The sequence below is a fragment of the Arvicanthis niloticus genome, chromosome 7 (assembly GCF_011762505.2).
Source record: "Arvicanthis niloticus isolate mArvNil1 chromosome 7, mArvNil1.pat.X, whole genome shotgun sequence".
NCBI classification, from domain to species: domain Eukaryota; kingdom Metazoa; phylum Chordata; class Mammalia; order Rodentia; family Muridae; genus Arvicanthis; species Arvicanthis niloticus.
The window spans coordinates 77467267-77493902 of NC_047664.1; the positions used below are offsets into that span (position 1 = coordinate 77467267).

At 43.3% G+C, this 26636-nt stretch overlaps 1 protein-coding gene across 11 annotated transcripts in view; it reads left to right on the forward strand.

Moving 5' to 3' along the window:
• Positions 1–26636, forward strand: part of Cracd (capping protein inhibiting regulator of actin dynamics) — a 219521-nt gene that overhangs the window by 119541 nt on the left and 73344 nt on the right. The window contains exon 1 of one of the 11 annotated variants that reach the window (XM_076938685.1): positions 11182–11335. The exons of the other annotated variants lie outside the window; for them this stretch is intronic. The gene's annotated coding sequence lies outside the window, so the exon portion shown is untranslated. Of the gene's footprint in view, positions 1–11181; positions 11336–26636 lie in introns of those variants that run through there. 11 annotated transcript variants of the gene reach the window in all.

Here is a 26636-nt window from a genome sequence, read left to right on the forward strand (position 1 = left end):
GATTCCATTTGGGGGTTAAAATATCTATATATAAGCCAGGTGTGGTGGTACACCGTCATAAACACCACTACTCAGGAGGCTGAGGCAGGAGGATCCCTTGAACCTAGAGGCCAGCCTAGGGAAGAGAGTGAGGCCTCATCTAAATAAAACGTAATATCATGCTGTAAAGATTTCGCTGGTGTCCCTTTTAGATACAAGGAAATGTGCAGTGCACAACCCTGGGCTTCAAAAACAAAGGAGAGAGGTTAACCAGAGAAGTACCAGATTGGCTTGGCATTGATCTGGTTACACCCTCCATTAGAATTTCTGCCCATCTGTTCCTTGGAAGGGATCGCATCTGGGATGGAAACAGGAAGAAACAAGGGGCCAGTGAATATGGGGTCTGCCTCCAGCTGTGTAGTGCCTATGGAGAAGCTAAGAAGAAAACCAATTGTGAGGTTTTTTTTTTTTCCTTGTTGTTGTTTTCTTTTATTATCACTAGGTTCTGGGTACCATAGGTCACAAATACATGGCCAAGTGCCATTGAGTGTCCACAGAATTCAAAAAGAAAATCTTTCCCCTCCTCATGATTTTTTTTTTCTCAAAACCAAACAACAGTAAAAGGTTTGCTCGCTTAAAAGCTGAAAGACAAATGTCAAGGACAGAACCGAGTCTCAGAAGGAGACCAGAGCAAGTCCTTAGGCAGCAGGTGGGTTGGTGGCTGGGCTTTAAGGAACCAGGGACTGTGGTTACAGTTGCTTAGTAGAACCGGATGTAGCCCTGTGCATTCCAGTTATCAGCTGTGTGCCCCCTGGATTCCCTGGAATTCCCTGTGGATTCCGTCTTGGTTGCTTCTTTGAAACAGAGTAGCATTGGAGGTACAGCCACTCCACCCCCAAACAACAGAATAGCAACTGGTTTCCTCCCGTTATCTTCCCTGACTTTCTAAACACACAGGTCAGGCTTCTGAACGTGTAAGGCTGTGTTTTCAGACCCCAACCTGAACTCCTGTGTTTCTCAGACTGTCCATCAGACCTCCGTATATCATAAGACCCCTTCTTTTGTTCCCATGTATTATTTTTTAATATAAATGGATCTTATTTTTTTATTATTAATTTTAAAGTGTAGAAACAACACATTCAGAAGTCTCTTTTATTAAACCAATGAGTTAGAGTAAAATGATGTCATTTCCATCTTGGAGGTCACCCTAAATCTTTTGGGATATCCTTAATTATATTTTTGTTGCACAGTCAGTCTCTCCCTCCCTTTTTCCCTCCCCTCCCCCCTTCCCACCATGGCTTAGCATCAAATAGAATGTTTATGTAGCTGAGGAGGACCTTGACTTCTGATCCTCCTGAATCCACCTAGGAGGGCTGGGGTTACAGGCATCTGCAACCACACACTTTATGTCAGTGATCATCAAACCCTGAACTTCATGCAGCCATGCAGCCATGCAGCCACGCAGCCACGCAGCCACGCAGCCATGCAGCTATGCAGCCATGCAGCTATGCAGCCATGCAGCCATGCAGCCATGCAGCCATGCAGCTAAGTAAGCACTGCCAACTTGGGTGCACTCCCAGCTCCTTAAACAGTGTGGTGGAAGAGTCGACCCCAGAGAGCCGATGTCCATTACATCAGGCTGCTGATAAGTGGAGTTCATTTATCCCTGTGGCCCTTTAATTAACCGACAACTTATTTTTTTTTCACATAAAAATAACTCAACACAATGAAATCTTCATTTATCAGCAACGAAAAACCCAGCATCTGAGACGGTGTAGACAGACTGGGATGAGTGCGTTTCTTTATTCCCAGCTCCACATTGCCCTCTGACCCACATTACAGGGTGGCATCTGGTGGGCACACTGGGAGCTGGGCTCAGTCTCCACACAGATATGTTTGGTTCTCCCAGTATAAAAGTCGCCCTGCCGTTTTCATATGTGCTGACAGCTCACTTCAGTGACATTCCTCAGGAGCCACTGTCAACTGAGTGCTCACTGAGCACTGTCACCAAAACGAAGGGCTGGGAAAGAGTCTTGCCATGTCTACTAACTTCCAGAGCTTCTTCCGTAAAGTAAGGGAAGATTAATGATGAGTGCAACACAGTTTAAGTAGATTTCGTGTTTTAAAATGATTTCACATTCACAAAAATACAGACCAGAAAAGGTAGAGGTCTCCTCAATATAAGATATGTACACATGTCTACCTATTGCATTTTACTTAAAATTTTAAAAAAGCTTAATAAGCCTGGCAGGCAGAAGCCAGACAGACTCCAGGTGCACGCCTGTAACCCAAGCTATTGGAAAGCTGAGCATGAGGGTCACTTGAGCCTGGCAGTTTGGGGGCATCATGGGCAAGAGGACGAGACCTTGTTCTCTTGGTTAAAAGCTTTTAAAGCTTTTTTAATTGAAGAAGGGAAGGAAGAAAAGAAGGGGGAAGGAAAAAGCAAGGAAAGAGCCTTGTTGAGACCTCACACACATGTACCAGAAAATAAGCCTTTTAAATTATATACTTAAGTGGATTTTTTTTTTTTAGTTTGCTCAAACTTGAACAAGTGCTACTGTCTATTTTTTTTAATTTTTGCCTTTAAAGAATGAAATTAAAATAACATTAGTTTGAAGAAAAGGTCTACAATGTACCATTCAAGTCAAATTTCCCCTAATTTTAATGCATTTTATTTTAGCTCTTAAAAAAAAAATCCAGGTATTTTTATGTGGGCTAATGCACGTCTTGTGTGTATTTATTTTTTTCAATTTCTCAGGAGTGCAGATGGCGCTGTCTCTTTAATGCTTGCCGTGTGTCGAGGTGTGCAGTGTGTGGTTCTTGCTGCTGTGTGTGTACACATGAAATTATTCAAGTCAAGAAAATAACTTCATGACCACAGCTGCAGTGCTAAAGTGCTCTCGTGAGCCATCCATTCTCTGTAGGGCTTCCGAGGGCCCTCAGAATCTTGAGGTTGATGGCCGATTCAGCTGGGAGGTGCCGTTTATGCCTGAAGGCAAGTGTGTGAAACATAGAAAAACCTAACCAAACCGTTATGACCTTAGATAAAGCTGAGCCCTCAAACCCAGGGCAAACCTGTACTTGGCATGATGAAGGAGGGGTTTGCATGTGAACATACAGGAACACGGAGTAGTGAGTGTGTAATCATGACAACCAGACAAAGGTGGTCAATGGACAGACAGCGAATATGGATGCCTTTACAGAAGAACCAATCATATAAGAGACAGAAAGGGTGGTCTGTGAAGATACCAATGAAAACATTTGTTCTCAAGAATCACATAAAGAACAGTTTAAAAGTTGACAATGATAAATGCCTTTAAGAATTTGGAAATGTAGAAATTCATACATTATTAGTATAATTGATAAAGCTTTCAAGAGGCTAGCTGGGTACTAAGAACTCAATAAAAGCGTGAACTGAAAAAAATGTATGTACAGCTGGTATGCACACTTGGAGTCCTTGGGAGGCTGAGGCAGGGGGATTGCTTAAGCTCAGGAGTGGAGGCCACCATGAGAAAAGTAGTTAGATCCTGTCTCAATAAATGATAATTTTAAATGAAACCACTTGCATAAGGACACTCACTGATGCCATATTGGCCACAGCAAGGAACTGGGAGGTTTTGTTCAGTTGGGAAAGTTGGCTAAGTTGTGATCTGGACAGACAGAAGGGTGTGTGTGTGTGTGTGTGTGTGTGTGTGTGTGTGCTGCCCAGAACACTAGTGTGTGATACATTTTATGCATAAAAGAAGATATAGCAATTCACATCCGATTTATAAGAAGCATACTTACAGGTCGGTCTGTTATGGGATCTCAGCTGGTATTGGAGGATATTTTACTTCTTGATATGTTATTAAAATTGAATTAAGTAATTTTTTACTTGTTTTTTAAGCTACATTTTTTAAAAATTAAGTGATATACTTAAGGCTTTTGAAGATGAAAGATTATAGTAACTTGGACAAGCTGTCAAAATGTTGACAAATAGAAACCCTGGAAACTTGCTTAATGACTAAGTAAAAATAATTTGTTTACCAGTTTATCCATTTAATAAGCCACTTATGTGGGAAAAGATAGTTCTAAAATATTTGGAAAAAATTGACTAAAGTTAAATATTTTGACATATTTTTTATTTTATAATTGTAAAAGTAATAAGTCACAATATAAACCCTTTCTTTCTTAAATTAGTGTGGGGGAGGGGATAGGTACTGTAAAGAAGTCTCCTGAGTGTCCCTACACAAAATTAGCTTTGTTACTACTTTATAATATATATATATATGTATATATATATATATATAATTTTTTTTTTGCAGTGCTGGGGATTGAACTGAGGTCCTTGTGAGTGCTAGGCCAGATCTCTGCCACTAAGCTATATATTCAGCCCTTAAGAACTTTTAGCTATTAAACTTTTTACACTTTTGGAGGGGTGTCACACTCCACTGCACACAGTGGAGTCACGGGACAGCTTCTGGAAATTTTGTCTTCGTCCACCATGTGAGTCTGTGGAATGAAGCTCAGTCATCAGGTCTGATGGCAGGTGCCCTTCCTCTGAGCCGCCTCACCGCCCCTCAGGACCTCCCGATGGACACTCAAGTCTTCTTAACATCTTTAATGTTCTTAACATCTTTAATGTAAATTAAACATTAACTTGTTTAATACCTGTACTTTTTGGCAGCCTTGAGAACATTTTTTCTACTTGAACGAGGAAAATATAGTTTGACTGAATCTTTATATATATATATTATATATATATTATATATTATATATATAATATATACTCAAGATATGCATATGTCCTCACATATACCAAAAGAAATGCAAGATTAAAGTAATAATAGTAATAGTAATAATAATAATAAAACCTTACCTTCTGATGGTTTCTTAGAACTTTGTGGTACTTTAGTAAAAATTCCTAGCTGAAAGTCTCTAACAACCATCTACCTCAGTGAAACAGTGGGAAGTTTCACTGACGCGAAAAGAAAGTAATTGGCAAGCTTGATAAATAAGCAGAAAAATGCATGCACACCATTCTGTTGTTGAATATGAATTGAAGTGAGCAATGCCGAGCCCAGTGTGGACATCATCTCTAGATTATGATGTCCAAGAATAAACAAATTCTGTAGCTAGCCCGAGCCAAGAGCATAAATACTAATACCCTTTCCGTAAGGGCGAAAACGCAAGGTGGATAATACCCACCTATGTCAGAGATTGAAACCTACAACTGATAGAACAATCAATACTAATTCAGACTTAAGGCTTTACAGCTGGGGCTGTACTCAACACAACTCCAACATTTAATAAAAGAACGGAAATGCTAAAGGCTGAAAAGAGGGAGACTGGAGGGCAGATAGGCATGCCAATCAAACCCTGAAACTTCACATTACTGAAAGAGGGAGCAGAGGTGTCTGTGGTTGAGATGGGCAGCAAAGGAATTGCTCCTCCTTTCTCCCTCTTCCTGTCTTAGGCTGGCAGCTGTTGTAGAGGAGGAGAGATACCTCTTTCTCTCAGCATTCCCTCTGCCCCAGCCTGGAGACAGTCTCCTTGTGCTCCTGAAGGAGAAAATTCCCAGCAGGGCACAGGTGGAGCCTGCAAATAGTCAAGGTGGATTCAGCAGACAGGGAGGTAAAGGCTGAGACCAAACAGCTCTGGGTCCCGGGTCGGGTAGGAGGGAAGGACATGACAGGGGCGGGGTGCTGAGGGGCGGGGCAGGAGTGCCAAGGGGCGGGGCTGAGTAGAGCAGAAGCAAAGGGCAGACTCCATCTGCATTTGGTCTACCATTTTAACTTCTCTCCCCCTCTCTCCAGGTCAGATGCCAGTCTTCCTTTAATAGGCGGAGGTTTTCGTAGACGTCATCATTACCCACAATTCAGTCTGTTACAGAGGTTTTCGTAGACGTCATTGTTACCCACAATTCAGCCTGTTACAATTTAGATATAAGAATAGACGTAAAAGTGAAACTACCCAAAAGTACTAAGGAAAGGGCATTAATTAGCACCTTTCATGGTGTGTGTGTGTGTGTGTGTGTGCGCGCGCGCGCGCGCGCGCATTCTCTAAGCCCAAATTTGTTGTTTTTCCCAGAGTCCTATGCTTCCTCTTACGGTCAGTACGGCAATCCTAGACCCACCTATGAGTCCTCTTTTTTTCCTTTCCTCTGTGTCCAACCTCACTGTTTTAACCCTACCATTCATTTAGCCATAATAACAACCACTATAATTCCTGCGAGCAAGAGGACAAGAAAGGACTAGTCACCAAGCACCTTCAGGCACTGTTTTATTTATTGGGAAGTCATTCTATGAATGACTCTTTGTGATGTATCCACGTTCACAGGAGAAAGAATTTGGGATTGCAGTTACCCTCTCCATGCTTCTCACCTCCACTACCCTGATGATACAGCCTAAGTGTCTTCTTTCCATGATCGACCCTGGGTCATAAGGTCCCAGCCTTCTTTTCCCCACACACCAGAATTGCCTTGTGAGCTATATCTCCAGGGTGCACTGCATATCAGCAAGGCCTGTGTGTCACCTCTCCCCTCCTGATCAGCAGTTTCCAGTTAGCACGAGAGGATCCCAGCTCTCCTTTAAGGAACTTACATAGCACTCACCTCTGTCTGGGACCCGGGGCCTTCTGATCTTGTAAAAAATGTGTTCCTTGGCAATGAGAGAATGCTGTCCTGCCCTGGCAGATGCAGCTTTGTGGCTCACCTCTTAAAGCCTTGGTGTAGTCAGAAAGACTTGCATGGAGATACATCCTCAGCCAGGGTAGTTCATGGCCTGGTGCTTCATGGGAATAGCAAGTGGGTAAGCTGGACTTTACCTGCCTCGAGCATTGTTGGCCTGGCTTCCTTCTTCCTTGTGCAAAAAAAACAGCCTGTGTCACTTACACAGGACCAGGCTGACAGACCACTGTGTGCTCCCTAAACTGCAGGGCCATAGAGTTCTTTTTCCTTAATAGTTCCCAGGTGACCATCGAAATCCCTTGATCTGGAACCCTTGAAGCACCTAGGCTGCTGTAGCTTGCTGCCTGGTCTTTGTCTCTTTGACCCGCTGAACTTTTCTGCATGATCATTTATTTTGAAAGTTCCTTTTCTGATAATAAAAATGTCCTATATTAATCAGATCTGGGATCTGCCTTCCCTGAAAGACATCTCACTGCAAGATGATGTCTGTATCAACAAAGAAAGGATTTTTTTCCCCTAAGACAAGGTTTCTCTGTGTAGCCCTGGCTGTCCTGGAACTTGCTCTATAGACCAGGCTGGCTTTGAACTCAAAGATCCACCAGCCTCTGCCTTCCAGGTGCTAGGATTAAAGGCATACCCCCCACCACCACCCCCCACCACCACCACTACCACCACCACTCAACTCAAAGAAAGAGATGTTTAAAAAGCAAAGTGGCCCATTATAATCCTATGCTCTTTGGTCATTCCTCATGAGCTCCCCTTATTAAAAGTCAGGGAAAAAATGAGGGCTGAGACAAAACAAGCAAACCAGAGAAACCAGGTTCTCAGAATGTCTTATTTTAGACTAGATCTGACTTTTAAACGTAAAACAACATCAGGCTCAATTTGTTGCCCACAGACCCAAAAAATTAATAATTACCTACCCAGAAAGAGTTTTGGGAGATAGAGTCCTGTTTACATTGGCCCTTTAAACCCCATGTGCAATTCTGTGAATTGTGTGAGAGTAACAAGTAAAAAAAAAAAAAAAAAAAAGTACTACTCGTGCGACAGACAGGGACTATTGGAATGTGGTTCAATGGACTCTCAGACATCCAAAACAAGCGGTTACTAAAAACCCATGAAATTCATTTTTATGATTTTATTTGTGTGTGTGTTGAGTGTAGCATATGTATTTGTATGTATTTGTTAATGTAGTGTGTGCATGTGGAGACCACAGATCAACTTTGGTTGCCTTTGCTCACTTTGTACATTTTTCCTTTTATGAGACAGTGTAGCTGTCTTTGCTACTTTGTGGATCTTCTTTCTTCCATCCTTTCAACCCCCAACACTAGATAAGAGAGAAAAGAGATCCCTGAATAAAGGGGGAGGTGGGGATGGGAAGGGGGCGGAGTTATCATTAGACTACTTCCTGCTGATTAGGGGCGTCAAGTTCCTTGGGGCAAGTTTGATCTTGGCCATCAGGATATCTAATTTCTTCTTGTTGTTATTTCTTCTTTGTGTATGGCTACTTAAGAATCCTCAACTAACAGCATCCGACAACAACAGGCAAGCTCTCAGGGCCCTAGCATTTCTATACCCTCTGAAAAGTTCCAGAATTCCAAACATCACACAATCGTAGAAACATCTGCAGCTGGCAAAATCACGCCCCTACCAAAGCTCAAGGCAAATCATAGTCAGCTGCTGTGGACAATCTGAAGCAGCCCATATCCCACCACACCTGGGATTAAGATGAAAACACATTCTTATAATATTTCTGTGTTTTTTAAAGAAGCCAAAAGTCCAAAATTGTCACTACAAAACAGTGTGTCTCATTGAACCCAAAGCTCATCAATTAGGCAAGGCTGGCCAGCCAATGAGCTTCAGGGATATTCTTATCTCTGTCCCTACCCCCCCCCCCACCGTGTTGGAGTTATGGATGCACACCATCACATCTGGCTTTTTACTTGGGTTCTGGGGATCTGAACTTGGGTCCTCATGTTTGTACAGCAGGCATTTAACCAACTGAGCTATCTTCTCAGTCCTAAATTGTCTTAAGCTGTTTAAGAAACTTGACTACAAGCGTGTGTGTGTGTGTGTGTGTGTGTGTGTGTGTGTGTGTGTGTGTGTACATGTATTCATGTTGGGCTGGGACTTTAAAAGTCCACTCACTCTTATATTAAACTGGGCTCACTCTTATCTACTTGTCTAGATCCTCAGGTTTGTCTGCTATTTCTGATGGCACAAATCTTGAGCCTGTGGTTTTGAGAAAGACTTGGTAATCCTCCTGCCCAGTTTGTCCCTATGAATTTAGAGCTTGTTTGTGAATAGGTAGATGTGCAAAGATATCATATGATAAGGGTGCGTGTATATCTCTACACCCTATAGAAACGTGACATTCTCACCACTAAAAATATCTAAGGCTGTCTAAAAAAAAAAAAAAAAAAAAAAAAAAAAAAAAAAAAAGGTTTTGTTTTTGTTGTTGTTAAATTTGGAAATGTCATTGAACTCTTCTGTGCTGTTGTTTTCTGACAAAAGAATGGGATCTCTTAAGTCAGCGAAAATACAACTCAGATTTATCTTTTAGTTAATAAACCTGGCCATAAAGAGCCGGGAAATTTGCTCCCCACTCCACCCCCAAAAAACCTTTAATATAAAAAGCATAGAACTTTCTGTCTCTTCTAACAGCTCAGGAGTGATGGCTCACAGGCAATGTAATAGCTCTCCTTCATGGGACATACCTGTGTAGTTCCAGGTGGCTGCTAACCATGACCATGTTTGAGGCAGCCAGATGGAGGGAAGGGATGAATAACAACCCCTGCCTTCCCTTTGAGCACATCTTCTGGATTTGTTTAGTATTGCATGAGCTTCAACTCAGCGGTGAACTTTGTAAGGCACAGTAGGGTACCTAGTCACAGGGCAGAGCTCAGCTCCCCTGAGGAAAGCAAGAGTGGATGGATGGAAGGACACTGGAGGGCAGCTGTCAGTCCCGGGCACAGTTATCTCTGAGATCAGATTCTGCCCATCACATTTTTAATCCAGAGCAGTAAGTATGAATGATGCAGTTACTTTCCTAGTTAGAACCAAAATCTGACCTTAAATTCGAATAACTTCCACGTCACAGTCGGTTTTGGGAATCTTCCAGTTGCCTGTGATACTGTGTTAGGTGGGTTATGGGGAGAGGGCGATGCACAAGGCAGGGCACATGGCGGGGCACATATGACAATAAGCAAGGGACACAGCCTAGAATAGATAAGTACTGTCTGCCCAGGGCACAGAGAGAAGAAGAATGTCATGTTTTCTCCTCTAAATTGAGGGAAAACCCTGCAGTCAAGGTGACACTGGTAGAGATGTTTTTCTTTTCCCCCAGAGATTCGTTCCTAAGCAATACTTTAAATTAGGAGATGGAGTTGCATCTTTTCTTGATGTTCTGGGAGAGGAAGTTTTTGTGATGGAAATACCACTGGCTAATAGTAAGGAAAGATAATTGAATGGGGTAGTAGGGTGTATTTTTAAGAGAAAGAAAACAGGTAAACCTGAAGATGATTAAAACAAACAAACAAACAGAACACACTATACATAGTCCCATTTAGGAAGGAAGGGGTAAGACACTAGATAGAACCTGGCAGCTTCCTCCCTGTGTAACTTCCTCTCTTAGACCACTTAGATGGCTATAAAAAGACATCATAAGCTGGTGTCTTGTTTATTTCTCCAACTTCTGGAGGCTAAGTTAAAGATAAGGGTGCTAACATATGCCACTTCTGAAAAGAACCCCCTTCCTCATGGAGATGTCTCTTTATTGTAACCTCGCATGCTGAAGTAGATGAGGGAATCTCTCTCTGGCCCTTCTTGTAATGTTCCCTCCACAGAATCGCCTACACAAAGCTCCAGCTTTTAATACCATTATATGGACATGGACTTGGGCTGGGATTTTAACCTATGAGTTTGGGAGGCACATGAACATTAAGTCTTCTGCACTTACATGTATAACTGAACTAGCTATCTTTGTGTGGGGGTGGGGTGTTACTTTCTCTTTCTGTGTGCTCTACCTTTTCAAAAGAACTGTGAGCTCTTGGGAAACAAATCTACATCAGACCTCTAGCACAGCATCTGATGTATACAAGGAGCACAGTAGGTATCTGTTGCTTCATTGGCTCCACGGATGGGAGTCTGGCTAGCTGTTGAAGTCATTATCCTTCAAGGAGATCGCTCACTGCATAAACATTACCATCTTCAATTTATCTGTGGGATACCGAGATTGGAGGGGCTGAGTGGGTTCTGCCGCTCCTCCTGTGGTGCTAAATGCATTATTGATTAGTAAGGGAGTTGACCGGCATAACTGGCCGTGAGAACTCTTCTCTTGTCTTTGCCATTTAGCAGAAGTGAGACGGTTTCCAAGCTTCCTGGGAGCTGCGTGACAAACAGCTGCTGGGTAAATTAATATGCTCTTATAGATGAGACCAAATCTAGGGGCCGAGCTTGGCCATCCTGGCAGGAGCCGCCTTGCTCTTGGTTTGGCCTCAGCTCCTCCCTTGCTTGTCTGTAGCTGTGGGTGAGTCATGGCAACCTTGCTGGCTCTCCTCTTCCAACTGTGAAGGAGAGGAGTTGCCACCAGATCTTGTCCTCTAGCTCCTGGACAGAAAGCCTAGCTGTTGATGGTGAGGGGGCGACTGAGGAGCTTCCCCTCTCCCCTCTGTCAGACTTCCTGCTGAGGTAAGTGATGTGGCTTTCTTGCCTTACCTTCGGCTTCCATTCCCTTTTGTATGCATCTGCCTTGTAAATGTGGTGAATAAATGCTATAATTATGACCCTCTTTGACAGCTCTGTAATCTAATTGTAATTCACTCTGAGCATCTTTTTAAGACAATGCTGTGTATGGAAGAAGCAGCTGTTCTAATCTCATCTGCTAAGCTGACGAGAATCAGCAACTATGGGAACTTGCAACCTATTCAAGACCTAACAACAGAGAACTATTCATTCTCTCTCTCTCTCTCTCTCTCTCTCTCTCTCTCTCTCTCTCTCTCTCTCTCTGTGTGTGTGTGTGTGTGTGTGTGTGTGTGTGTGTATGTCTGTGTCTGTGTCTGTGTCTGTGTCTGTGTCTGTGTCTGTGTCTGTGTCTGTGTCTGTGTCTGTGACGTATGCACCCATGGCTATCTACTTTCTATACCCTAGCTTGGCAAAAGAGTACTTGTCATTTAAATTGGTTTTTCCATGAACAACAACAACAAAATGATTCTGAAGTGAATGAGCTCTTCACATGTATTTGCAGTAAGCAAGATCATTCTTTCCCTTTTAACAGAGGCACAGTCCCTCTTAATCAGGAGTGAGTCCCTGGCACTGCTGGCTGGAGGCTACTGGAGACTCTGTTCATCCACTGTGCTCGTTTCCTAGGGTGCTGTAACTTAAGTGCCACACACTGGGCTGCTTACGCAGCAGAAATCAGCTGTCTGTCAGTTCTGGAGGCTAGAGGTTGGAAACCGAGGTGTCAGAAGCATTGATTCCTTCTGAGTTCTGTGAGGGAGAGTCAACTTCAGCCTCTTCCCGGGCTTCAGCTTTCCAGCAGCAGGTGTTCTTGGCTCGAACACAATACTCTCCTTAGGTGCTCAGATTATCTTCCTCCATTTGTGCCTGAGTCCAAATTCCGTCTTTTTACAAGGGCATAAGTTATATTGGATTACAGCCTACCTGAATGACCACATTTTAACTTGATAGCTGTTATAATGACCCTGTCTCCATATAAAGTCACAATCAGAGTTTAAATGTGCAAAGTCTAATACATCTTTTTGCTGGGCTTAAGGGAGATGCAGGTCAACCCCATGACTGGTGTTCATTTGAATATTCGAGATTTCTCTTCTTATAGCAGCCATCAATAATTTGTGCCCTACAAAGCTTTTGAATAAAAATGTATGCGGAATCTCAAGACCATTTCATAATGGTATTGTCCCTTTCATTTATTTTGGGCTATAAGGCAGAACAATGAATCGGCCACCCTTGCTGGTATTTGGCCAAGTCCTTGCAGTGGAGCCTGGCCTACCTTTTAACCTTGATTGCCCTGAATACAGCATCCTGAACATGAGACAATATGAAAGCTGATGGTGGAGTAAGTACTTCTGAACCCTCTGAGTGGTAGGTGAGTAACAGGGGTCTTCCTGCCATCTCTGCTCTCCGTTGCAAGAGGGAGGGTGAAGATGAATCGAGAAGGCCTCCTGGATTAGAAAACTTCTTTATTTGAGGGCTCCGGGGACCAGACATGAAAGCAGTGTCTGAGATCAAGTCAGAAGCAAGTGTCAGGAAAGAGGAGGCAGCTCAGTGTGGTGGCCGTAGCCATGAGCTGAATGTTAGGGAACAGGCCGTGGCCAAGGTTCCTCAGTCAATTAATGTGGTAACGGACAGGTGGACGCCTCTTGACTGTGCAGTGTGGGTATTGAGCTCAGGTATGTGCAGCCCACAGTCCTGCAAGGGCAGGATTGCCCAGTAGGTATAAGGGTGACAGATATTCAGTAGTAGGTCAGTACTCAAGTGTAAAAAAGTTGTAAAAGGCGTCGGGTAAAGGTCAGTCTGTTTTCTCCTGTGCAAACAGGAGTGAGTGCCAGGCACACCAAGAAGGAAATATGAGGAGCTGTTGAAAGAAATTCAAGAAAAGACAGAGGAGATTATTTGTGACTGAAAGAGGAAAAGTGGGGAGCAGATTAAAGGACCCCACCACCCACCTCTAGGCATACATGTGGGGTGCTGGACTAGGAGACTAATTACACACTTGTCCACACTTTGACCAGCAGACACCTGTGTCACAGTCACTTGATAAAGTGTATTTCTAGGGACAGATAACGTCCCCATAAGCTCAGAGACAGCTTCATTCACACAACAACAACTGAGAAGACAGAACTCCTTTGCTTCCTGGGAGGTGAATGTAGGAGTCTAGATAGAAAGACACACAGGGACTTCAAGCCTTTGCTACTGTGGCCAATTCCTGGCTCTCCAAATGCAAGCGTCACTGTGTGAAACACAGTGGGGGTTAGACAGCACACACACCGAAGGGCATATCCTTTTTACTTGGAGTGAGCCCGATGAACCCTGTTGGAAGGAGGAGACAGGCCTCAGGGGAGCTCTTGGTGTGGAGAGTAAACAACACCAGATGCTCATGTCAGAGACCATGAGGGATGAAGATAAACGGATAAGTGTGTTTCTCTGGACGGCTACCACACCCCAATCTTGGCTTTTACTATTAGTTTTGAAATCTCATTCTTAGAACATGACCCTTGGGGAGGGGACTGGGAAGAGTGGCCCATGGTAGGTTGCCTATGGGAGCTGAGGGCAGGCTTCTGAAAGGATGTATAACTCTCCATGAAGGACAGATAGAAAACAAAACAGTAAACAAGGGCTGAAAAGAAATTCCAGGCAAAGCGATAGCATTGGACAAAGAAGAAAGCAAGCACTTTGCATCTTAGGAAATCTAGCTGTTAATCCAGCATGCCTGGTGTAGGGATTGTTCTAAGGGTAGTACCCAGACCCCTGGAAGGCTGCAGGTTAGAGCTAACTCATGAGGAAACTGGGTGTTGTACCCTGAGGGGGAGTTGCACTTGATCCTGTAGGTAAGAGGAGAGGCTGAGTGTTGTGACCTCACCAGTTTCTGTCTGCAGCCCGGTGGGGGTGGCTGAGAGGGTGCAAGGCTGTGGTCAGGAATGTGCAGCTGCAGGACTCCAGGGAAAGGCAGCAAGATCAGCATGTCCTGTACACACGTGGATTGGTATTGCCTTGTAAATTAGTTTTAAAAATCTCTAGGGAAAAAAGTATGTAAAACTAAAAACAGGGTTATCAATGGGGAGGAGAAAAATTGGTATGAGGTGTGTTTGCTTTTTAGTGAGCGCCAGAACTGTCCAGAAGTCTGCCCTCTGTCTCCTTTTCCTTTTTCTGTATAATACCATAAGTTGGGCCTAACAGATTATAAGTTCTGTTGGCCCACGTACAGCCTGAGTTTTGCTAGTTGTCCATCTGTGTAGTGGTTTATATGTTCCTCTGCCCTATGTATTTGGCAGTGATTTAGGTGCTATCAGATATATATAAATAATATATATATATATATATATATATATATATATATATATATGTCACTGGCTTATTGGTAATGTGGTCTTCCATCTTGGGACAAGTAATACTAGGTAGGTTACCTCATGTTTTCTTGCATGTGTGTGTATGAGTGTCTGTGTGTGTGTGCCTGTGTGCATGTGTATGTTTGTATGTGTGTCTGTGTCCTCCAGCTCTCCCATTTGTTCAGGAATCTAACTGATGATTGAAGATGCCATTTTTATCACTTACTAGTTTACCAGTGTCCTCAGTCTATTTTCTGGACTTTATGTTGTATTCCATTAATCTGCCTATTTTTCTAACTTTTCATATTGTTTTAATTATTGGCGTTTATAAAGCATCCTAGTTTCTGGTAGGGTGGTTTGGTGGTTTGAACAGGTTTGGCCCCCACAGATTCATGTATTTGAACACTTGGCCATAGAGAGTGGCACTATTAAATAGGAGATGGTGTGGCCTTGTTGTAGACAGTGTGTCACTGTGTAGGCGGGCTTTGAGGCCTCCTATACCCAGGCTCTGCCTGGTGCAGATGACAGTCTCCTTCTGCTACCTTTGGACCAAGATGCAGAACTCTTGGCTCCTCCAGCACCATGTCTGCCTGCACACTGCCATGTTTCCTGCCATGGTGATAATGGACTGAACTTCTGAACCTGTAAGCCAGCCCCAATTAAATATTTGCCTTTATAAGAGTTGCCTTGGACATGGTGTCTCTTCAAAGCAATGAAACCCTAACTAAAACAGGTGGTTTCCCCTACTTTTTCTTATAAGAACTTACTATTATTTTAATTTGAATTAAATTTTACTCCCATCTTAAGAAGAGTAAGATGTTTATAGTCTTCAAAACTTCTTTTACTAAAGACCAGGCATTTGATAGTTCATGTGTTGGTTGATTTGCATGTGTTGGTTTTGAACTTGTGTAAGCAGCTCTCCACCTCGACCGTCTGTGTGTTGAGATGGTGGGCAATCCCACCAGGAGCTGGCTGTCTTGAAATTTTCTCATGTTTCTATTAATCTGTTTGATTCTGTTGGGTGGCACAATCATTGAGGTCTTTTCTTCCATGATAATTTCCTGTTGGTTGTTTGTAGAAGCCATCAATTCATACCCCATCTGACCCACTAAAGCCACCAATTCATACCCCATCACACCCACTAACTTCTTCTCTGTTGTGGTAACTTTCCAGTTAAACCCTCTTGAGCTTTCTACACAGTGCCGGCAAATACTGAAGGCTTAATCCAGTGTGATTCAGTCTTTTACACATCTAATTTATTTTGGTTGTGTTAACTAAGCCTATAATCCTGGCTCAAACATACATGTTTTCAGTTACTAGTAGCAGTTTACTATAGATTTACTATAGGTTTAAACCCAGGTCAGCCAACATTTTACTTCTCCCTTGCTGTGGGATGGGACCATGTGTCCTTAGTTGGCGTCAGGTCAGATAGAGATTGGGTGTCGTGGGCTTTCAAGCTTCAGGCCATCCCCTCAGTCTCCTCCTAAGGGTCTTTGTGTCATTGTTGTTGTTGTTGTATTATTTCTAGAATCAGGGTGTTACTCTATGACCCAGATTGTCCTTGAACTCATGACCCAGCCTTCCATGTGCTGGGATTACCTCCATGTGCTGGGATTACCACCAGCCACCACAACTGGCTCATGCTCTTATTCCTGTAAGGACATAAAATACACATCTTTTCATTTCATAGGTAATGTCTGAAATACAGGCATCTTCTTAATATTTCTTCTATGTTTTCTTCATCTTGAAACTCTCCCCGTTTTCCCACTGTTGAAACAGGGTCTTGCTAGGCTGGTCATTCATGTATGTTTCAATTGCCTAGGCTGGTCTTCCACTCCTGGCTTCAAGTGATTCTCTTATCTCAGACTCCTGAGTTCTGGCCACCACTTCCATCAGCATCTGCCTTGGACTTGATTTCTCCTCCTCCTCTTCTTCCTCTTCCTCTTCCTCCTCATCTTCCTCCTCCTCTTTCTCTTCCTCCTCTTCCTCCTCTTCCTCCTCTTCCTCTTCCTCCTCTTCTTCCTCCCCCTCTTCTTCCTCTTCCTCCTCCTCTTCCTCCTCCTCTTCCTCCCCCTCTTCTTCCTCTTCCTCCTCCTCTTCTTCCTCCTCTTCCTCTTCCTCTTCTTCTTTCTCCTCTTCTTCCTCTTCTTCCTCCTCCTCTTTTTCCTCCTCCATAGCTTTTACTGTACATTATGCTTGAATTTGAGTCTCAAGACAATCTTCTTACAAGGAAAAAAGATGTGCTCTTGGTTAGGTAAATGCCCTCTGTCCTTTCTTTAGTCCATCATTGGGGTACTGAGATGGGAGTGACAAATTTGTAAAGTAGGGAAATGTGTACAGACAACTTGAAATCTTTCTGGACGGGGAGTACGTCCTGATCAGAATATTACAAGTTATGAAACGTGTCTATAAAATATACTGTGTAATACAAGGATGTCCCCAGTTTTAGCTGATACTCACTTTCTGAAACCACCTCTCCAAGCTAGTGCCAATGGCCATATCCTGGCTAGGGGAAGTTGTTTTCTGACTACTCATAACTCCTTCCTTGTCCATTCAACTAATGTTCTGTATTATCATCAACCAAAGGACGAGTGTGAGCTGAGCCCTACAAGACGAAATACTGGGCTTTGTGAGGTAGTATTCAGACAGCAAAGTGGCTCTACATGAAGCTACCTGGGTGAGCCTGGTGTGCATGCAATCACATAGCATTAGTATCTTGTTTATGAAGAGAAGAAGCTCATCCAGCAAGATGGCCCAATTAAATTCAATCCAGGGACCCGTGACAGAAGGAGAAAACCAACTCTCCAAAGTTATCCTCTGACCTCCCTACATGCTTGTAGCAAATGCATGCCCATGTGTGTGCATGCACACACAGCCACATATACACACAGATAAAACAGAAAGGTAGAGACCATTGTTAATGATGGCGATTGTTGATTTACTGAAACTAACACTATAACTGGCTCTACAGAGGCATATTGTGGATATTTAATGATTGAAGAATTAAATTAGATCAAGCCATCCCATTAAATGGGCATTTGAGGAGAATCTAGCGGTTTGGATATGAGTTCTGTTGCTTGCTTTAGATCCTTTTGCTTCTGGTATCCCACTGCATATTGGCTCCTGAGGAGGAGAGGAGAGAATCACAGATAAAAAAAAAAAAAAAAAAAAAAAAAAAAAAAAAACCTGTACTCTTGGCTCTTTAGCCTGTTCAATTAGCCTTCATCCTTTAATGGCCTCAGAAGCGTATGGTACACTACATTTTATTGTGATGATTTTGAGTCAGCAAAATACTAAGACTGTTCTTTACACTCTAGGTTAAGAAGAGTTTTAAAGCTTCCTATAGTTTTAAAGCTTCCCATTAACCACGGTTCATAGTGTGGGTGGTTGTGTCAGTTGTGACTTTTGTGTCTGTGGCAGAAACAATTTACCTGAGAGAAATAATCCTTAAAAATGGAATGATCCATTTTGGCTTGCAATTTCAGAGGTTTTGACCCAGCATTGGCTGGATCTGTTACTGAGAGAAAGCAGAACCTCGTGCCAGAAAGGCTGTAATGCACTGGATATGCTCACATAACATCCAGGAAGAAGAGGGGGATGGAAGGGGGTCAGCTCATGGGATCCTCTAAGGACCCACGTCTGCCAATCAGGCCCCACCTCCCAATAACTTGATCAACTTTTGAATCCTCAGTGGATTAATCAGTTGATGAAATCAAGTCCTTTATAATCTAGTCACTTCCCCAAGGCCCCGTTAGCTAGAGCTGGGTATGTATCTTAGTGCTAGAACACTTGCCTAGCATGCACAGGCCCTGGGTTTAGTCTACAGCACTGAAAAAAGAACCTGTGACTCTCTTCCTGTTCAACCAGACAATAATAGTAGTGACTTCCCGTAGTTATATAAACCACTCATTCCCTTTGTCTACCCATTGAATTTCTTCTGCAGATGAGCTTAGGGGATAATCATAGCCAGACTTGGTGCTTAAGGGCTTGATAAATTCAGAGCCAGGCCACAAGAACGAGGAAGAGAATCCCAGCTTCACAGACAGACCCTCTTGGACAGAATTGTTCAGTGTCTTCACTGACAAAGGAAACTTCTTGGCCTTTATGCATCGACTAATAGCTTCTGGCCTTGTTTTTCCTTTGTGGCTGGCTTATGAAAAGCACGCTTGCAGCAGAGAGCTGCCAGCTTTAGTAAAGACCACAAAACTCCTAGCTTTGAATGATTCGCGGACTCAGCAGAGACTCTGGGGCGATTTGTAGGACATAAGCATCCGGAGTTACCACTTACACAAATAGGTGTGTCCATGTTCTGATAAAACTTTATGTACAAAAACAAAAGCGGTACAGACTCTTAACGATAATTATGTGGGATGGGTGGTGGAGGTGCCCGCCTTTAATCCCAGCATGCTAGAGGCAGAAGCAAGCAGAGCTCCGAGGTTGAGGCTAGCCTGGTCTACAGAGTGAGTTACAGGACAGCCAAGGCTACACAGATGCATCCTGTCTGGAAGAGAAAAAAAAATTCTGAACTGAGTGGTATTTCCCATTGTCAGTCATGGGTATATTGCACCTCATACATACACAGTGCCTTATCAAAGGTGACTGGCTTCTATTTTCAAGTCAGAATCCATCAGTGATCTTCCTGGTTACCTCTTTTTAATCCTAGCCTTCCCCTTCCCCTTCCCCTTCCCCTTCCCACTTCCTGTCCCTCGGGAACTACTTAAGTCACCTCCACCTGTAGTTCAGTGAAGGCCCAACCTTGAAGCTAATATTCTTTCTTAAGCAGGAAATACATAAGGAGAATACCCACCAAGTTCAGAGCTTGCACACCTGCCCTGCACCCCAGCCCTGAGCCTGGTACCCCAACTTGTACCTCAAACACTGACACTCTCATAATCCACAAATTTCAGTGACCCCATCCTCAGTGATTACTAAGCTCTGTGTTGAAATCTAAGCACATATTGCTGGAACTTGTGTTGCTGGTGACCTATTCTGTGTCACAAGTTCATTTGTAAATAGGAGACCACCCTTTCCTGGAAAGAAATTTGATCTTCAAACAGAAACAAGACCTCAACACAATGAACAATTAAACATTAGATAATTTAACCAATACAGTTTACAAACGAATAAGCAAGTATGGCTTAGTACGAATGTATTAAATATAAAATATGCAATCCAGACATCTGTTGTTTTCAGATGGGAATGATATATATATCACAATGTGTGTGTGTGTGTGTGTGTGTGTGTGTGTGTGTGTGTGTGTGTGTGTGTGTGTGTAACAGGAAATATTTAGAAAACGGTGCCCTGTCTGGCTTGTTCCCAGGCAGCCACCATGTTCCCACTGCTCCTTGGCTCTGTCTGGGACTCCAGCTAGCTAGATGTGCAAGCCCTGGTACCCATGAGACACCAGTGTTGGGGATGGCTCTGCCAATCCTTCACACTGCATCCACAAAGCTCGGCTGAACCTCAGACAGTATCTGCCATCCTCGCAGTACCCAGTAGAAATGAGACTCTTAAAGCTTAGTGACTATCTAAAGGATTTATATATTTAGAAATGCTCAATCAACAAGGTGCCCACACAATTAGAGTTGTCACCCAATATCTAACCTTTTGATAGAAGTTGCTAACCAGGACAGCTTTCCACCATCCGTGGTTCTCCATGGCTGCTAGCCTCCTCCTTCTCCTTCCCTTCCTCTCTTTCTCCCCTCCCATTTCTCTTTTTCTCCCCTCCTCTTCCTCTCTTTCTCTCCCAGCTCTACCTCCTCTACTACTGCCTAATCACTGAGCTCCACTGCAAATACAATGTAGCAGAATAAGTATTTTGCTACATATGTATACTTTTCCCTTTCCCTGTGTGCTGTTTTTATTTTTTCCTTTTTAAACAATTTTTTTATTCTATGAAACACATTCTTTCTCACCAACTCCTCCCATAACCACCATTCTGCCCCTTTCTACCCAACTTTGAGTTATTGTTGTCTTATTGGTAACCATCAGATCCAGCTTTGGGTTACTCAGCTAGCCTTGGGAGTCAGGCCTATCCTGGCATGTGGTCAGCCTACCAGGGTCGTATCTTTAAAGAAAATTGACTCTCCTAGCAGCTATAAAAGGACAACAAACAGCTCCTCCCCAGCCAGGAATGGGATTGCCCACCCTCTTCTGGGATTTTGCCTCCCTGGAGCTCATGCCGGTCTAGCTCATGCTAACACAGTTGTGATTCCATGTATGCAATGGCCATGTTGTGTCTGGAGATGCTGTTTCCTTCTTGGGTGTTATCTACCACCTCCAACTCTTATAATCCATCCCTCGTCCCCATAGGTCCCTGCGCCTTATGGGAGGAGGAATGGAATATGTATATCCCATAATAGGGTTCTTTCTCATGTACATGATCATGCACTCGTATGTGTATGCAGAGACCTCAGGCTGATGTCAGGAGTTGTCTCAAATTACTCTTCTATCTTTGCTATTTCCTGAGGCAAGGTCTCTCAGTCAAAACCAGAGCAAGCCCATATGGTTATTCTTGCTAGCCAGCTTGCTCTGGGATCTTGTCTCCTCCATCACTGGAGACTAAAATCACAGGCAAGTGTGTCTCTCCTCCAGAAGCCCTCCCCCAGCACTTACATGGGTTTTCAGATCTGAACTTGGGTCCTGATATTTATGAATTAAGTCTTTAACCACTGAGTCAACTCCGTGGGCCCTGTTACCAACACTAGAAAGGCCATCAAAACTCTCGAGGATGGAGAAGAATACTGAGCCCACCCTGAGGCTGTAGAGTGATCCAGAGGACAATGGGAGACATTTGGGTCTCATACTGTCATAGAAGAGTCATAGACTAAAAATCCCCAAGTTCAGGGCTTCTGTTTGATCCCTACTACTTATTAACCATGAGATATGAAGTCAATATTTAACATCTCCATGCTGAAGTTTCCTTTTATGTCAAATGACAAAGTACATATCATGGAGATGTGCTGAGGATAAAACGAGAGGGGACATGACACATGATTGAAAGTCATGGCTAAAGTTCTCCTCAGTGGTGGGAGACAGCCTTGATAGTTCAGCAGTATCGATGAGAGACTACACAGAGGTGTGAGCAAAGCAAGGTGTCTGGGATAGACCAGCCAGGGTGGCTTGCCTCAGGCTCATTCTATGTGTTTGTTTCAGAAGCCATGAACCTTAGGGTTCAAGACAGAGCCCACTGGAGGTGACTAGATCAGGCTCCACGTTTCTGAGTGGAAACCACACTGTTACAAAGGACCTGGACTAAACTCTCTGGGGCCTTTTGTCCTTTGTCTTCTTGTGAGGAACAGAGTTTATTTCTCTATGACTAGATGAATCACGGTTCATCTGTGAAGAAGGGCACCCACAACGATACCAGTTTTTCTGCCACCTTAATCTTGAACTGGGAAGGGCAAACCTCAGTAAACACAATTATGTGTTAGGATGTATGAGGCAGTCTCTGCCTCTGTAAGAACCATGTTTACATTGTTCTGACATCACCTGGCCCATAGGTGTTTTCTTGTAGTAGAAAACTCATGAACTGAGAACCGTGTGACTGAGAGAAAGCCTTTTTCTCAGTCTGAAAACCTACAATAAAGCTACCCTGTATGTACAGCAGGGTGGACATTTACTGACACAAATGCAGTCTCATAATCATATTATGTATATCAATAAGAACTGCAGAGATCTTTATGAGTTTAGGGAAAATGACCTTTTTATAGACTGAGCCAGAGATAAGGTGTGTGCCCCACGAAGCCCACGGGCTTGTTTCAGCTTCTCTCCATCCATGGGTGCCTCTGGATGGCTCTGAGCTCCCCTGGATGCCTCACTTCACCTCTCAACCTGAAGTGCTTTTACCATGACAGGAAATGCAACTTTGAGCAAAAATGACAACTTAGCAATAAAAATACCTCCTTCATGTGTGTCTGGGTTCTACAAATCTACTGCTTAATATTTCTCCGTGTCTTTTATCTTACCTTTAAGGTTTAAAATAGTCCACTTTGCCCCACATCTGCCCACCACATTAAACGCTGTGGGTAGGAACTTTCCATGTAGGGTTCCTCCCGGTTTTACAGTTTAAGTTCGTTATGCACCCCTAAATAGCTTTGGTTTTCACATCTTTTTTTTTTTTTCAAATTATTTATTTTATGTATGTGAGTACACCATAGCTGTCTTCAGACACATCAGAAGAGGGCATCAGATCCCATTACAGATGGCTGTGAGCCACCATGTGGTTACTGGGAATTGAACTCAGGACCTCTGGAAGACCAGTCAGTGCTCTTAACCACTGAGCCATCTCTCCAGCCCTAGTTTTCACATCTCACTCTTCTTTCTGCCCCTTGACTCCAGCTAAGGAGGCTCGAGTATGGAAACAGAGATGGCCCTTAGCTTCCTCGCTAAGAAGTATGGGTGGCTTTTTCTGTATGCAACTTGCTTTATTCCGGGCAAATTACAGGCATGTATCAGTTACTCCGTTGACAGGATGTTCTGAGCACTGCTGGCCTGTGTGGGGACACAGGGTTACAAAACGTTGCTTGTGTTATGGGAGAGCCCTTTGAAAAGCCTGTTTGAACAGCATTGGAGAGCTGGGAAAGATCAAGCCATGATTAGAAGCAGTGACTCTGCATGCTCTCGCCTCGTGGCCCTACCACAGCTTCTTTTTCTACATAATGAGTGACTTTCAAACAGCGACCTTCTTTTTTGAGGTTTTTGAGACATCTTACTCTGTAGCCCAGGCTGGCCTTGAAGTCATGGCAAGGGCTGGGGTAATAGCTATGGAACACAATGCCCAATTTCAACAGGGTTTCTTTTCTTTGTGTGTGCATGTGATGATGATGGTGGTGGTGATGATGATGGTGATGATGATGATGACAACAGGGATGAAAGGTGTGCACCACCATGCTCAGCCTTCAAACAGTGATTCTGAAGGATTCTTGCATCTGAGGATCTGTCCCAGGGGGCTAAGCTCAGCTTCTCATATCCATTAGGTTTCCATGTACTGTTTCAAATGGTTCATATGATCGATGCCATTTGAAAGTAAGAAAACTAAAGGAGCATGACACAGCTCTTTCCACTCTGACTTGGTGTGAGTGTGCAACCTTACAGACAATACGAGGGCATATATGAGTGTCGCTAGGGTGTGATACGGCACTCTGCACTGGGTGTGCAGTAAGCGTAGAGTGCGTGGACACCAAAGCTACCATCAACGCCGTGTCTTGGGCATTCATACAGAGATGGATGAGAAACTTAATTTGGCCAATAGTCCTAGAAAATAGAGAAAAGCAACAAAGAAAGAAAATCTGCTAGCTGACCCCAGAGAAAATGGCTCTTAAACTTCTGGGTTCTCTTCCATGTCTTTTTCTATCAAGATCTTTTAACCTTGTATTCCAGAAGTAGAGCCATGCTGGTTCTCCAACTTCTGGCTCACTTATGTCTCTGTTTCATATTGTGGAGGTCACGTAAACCACTTGCTTCTTTCTCTTTCAGAATTCATCTAATCATGTGAAGTATCCAGGACTTTACATATAAATCCGTAGGCTTATGTAAGTGATCTGAACACTTCTAGGCAGGACCAGGATCAGCTACGGGTATTTAGCTATCAAGTGTGCTTTCAACTTGAGTTATTTTCAACTGATGATAAATCTTTAAGAAAATAGCTCACATCAGTCAAGGAGTGATACACAGACACAGCTATACAAGGATGGATTGATTGGTTGATTGATTGATATTCTGGCTCCTTATTTAACATGGCAGCATGGATATTTTCCGAGTGCTACAGGGCCAGGCCAGTGAATATCACCCAATGATCCATGACCAACATACAGCACAGCACATGACTCAAGTACTCAACAAATATTGATGAATCAAATTGCTTGTTTGTAAAATGCATGCAAATATAAAAGGTTCTATTTTGTGTACTAAGTGAATGAATGAGTGAATGAATGGTCCATTAGAAGGTATTCATGCTGCCAAGTTAAATCAAAAGTTATAATAGGTTAGAAGCATGGAGAGAAATGGAAACCGAGCCCACTGTCTAACAGTCGGGATGTGTACCCTCCTTCTCAGTCCTTCCCTTGCTTCTGTTGCATCCCTTACCTTATGCAACCTCTAACATTCCACCCACCACTAAAGATGGGCTTCTGTTTTCTAGAATTATAGATGAAATCATGTAAGTCTGCACCGACCAGCCATTCTCTCTTGTGTGCACCTTCTTTAACTCACGTGTTATTTTGAATACCCCAGAGCGACCAATTCGTCTGCATATACGGTAGTTCAGTTCTTTTTATCGCCATGTAGAGTTCTATTAATATGGACATACTAGTCTGTCTGGGAACTTATTGGCGGATGTTTGGATTGTCTTCCTTTTAAAGCTGTTGCCACCTTCTCCTTCGAGTCACTTCTGTTGGATATGTTGTCATTTCTCTTGAGTTAATCTCTAAGGAGTGAGACGGCTGGAGAGATGGCTCAGCAGTTAAGAGCACCAGCTGCTCTTTCAGAGGTCCTGAGTTCAATTCCCACAACCATATGGTGGCTCACAATCATCTATTAATGGGATCTGATGCCCTCTTCTGGTGTGCGTGAAGAGAGCAATGGTGAACTCACATACATAGTAAATAAATCTTTAAAAAAAATACCTAGGAGATGACTAGATTGCATGGTAGGGCAGATGTATATTTAGCCTTTTAAGTAATGACCAGAGTGTTTTCCAAAGTAGTGTTCTCAAATCAGTATATGAATTACCCCTCCTCCACATCTCTGTCACACCTGGTATGTAGAATCTTTATTTATTTTTGTGTGCACCTTAATGATGTGTTTGCTCAAGTCTTTCCCCAGTTTTAGTTGGGTTATTTATTTTCTTATTTTTTGAATGTAGGGCTTTGAAATGTATTTGGGCTACAAAATTAATTAGATTTGGGAACTGGAAATGTGCCCTCCTAGTTTATGATTTATCATTTCATTCTCTTACCAATAACTCTCTGTGTGCATGCGCATGTGTATGTAGATACATGTTTATGTGTGTGCACACATATGTTTGCAGGTGTGGGCAGATGTGTTGGAGACTATGATCAACAAGTGTCTCCCTCAATTATTCTTTACTTTTTTTTTTTTTTTTTTTTTGAAACAGCATCTCTCACTGACCCTGGAGCTCAATGATTGTCTAGGCTGGCTAGGCAGGGAGCTTCAAAGGCCCTGCTGTTTTAGCCTTCATGGGACCAGTATTACAGGTGTGCATGACTGCTTTTGTTATGTGGACTCTGGGGGATTGAACTCGGGTCCTCAGACTTGTGCTGCAACCACTTTACTGAGCCAGCTCCTAAGCCCCTCTTATCATTGCCTTTTGAAAAGGGCTTTTAGTTTTTGCCTGAGTCCAATGTATGTGTTTGTTCAGGTCACACTTGTGCTGTAGTATCTAAGTTCTCATAAGTTTTACATGAATATTTAAATTATTTCATTCTTTCCCTCCTACCTTCAATTCCTCATGTGCCTTGCCTGACTCCCTCTCAAGTTCATAACCTCTTCTATAATTATTACTTACATGTGTATTACATATGTACATTCATATGTATAATATATCATATATGTACCTTCTGAAGTGTTGCCCTTAGGTACACATGTTAGGGGCTGACAGTTTGGAACTGGATGACTATCAGAGGGCTGGTCCCTGGAGAAAACTCACTCGCCCTCTCTCGGACGCCATCAATCATCTGGAGGGGTGGGGCCTAGTCAGCGTTGGCAGGTTCACAGGTGTTGCCATTATGCAGGTCCCGTTGGGGCAGTCCTGCTGTTGAAATTTCATGGTTGGAGAATCCCTGTAGTGTCTTGAAGACACTGCCTCACAGAAGCCATCCTCATCTTCTGGCCCTTGTATCTTTCCACCCCCTCTCTCTAATGTTCCCTGAGCCTTGGGTGTGGGGTGTGTTGTAGATGAACCA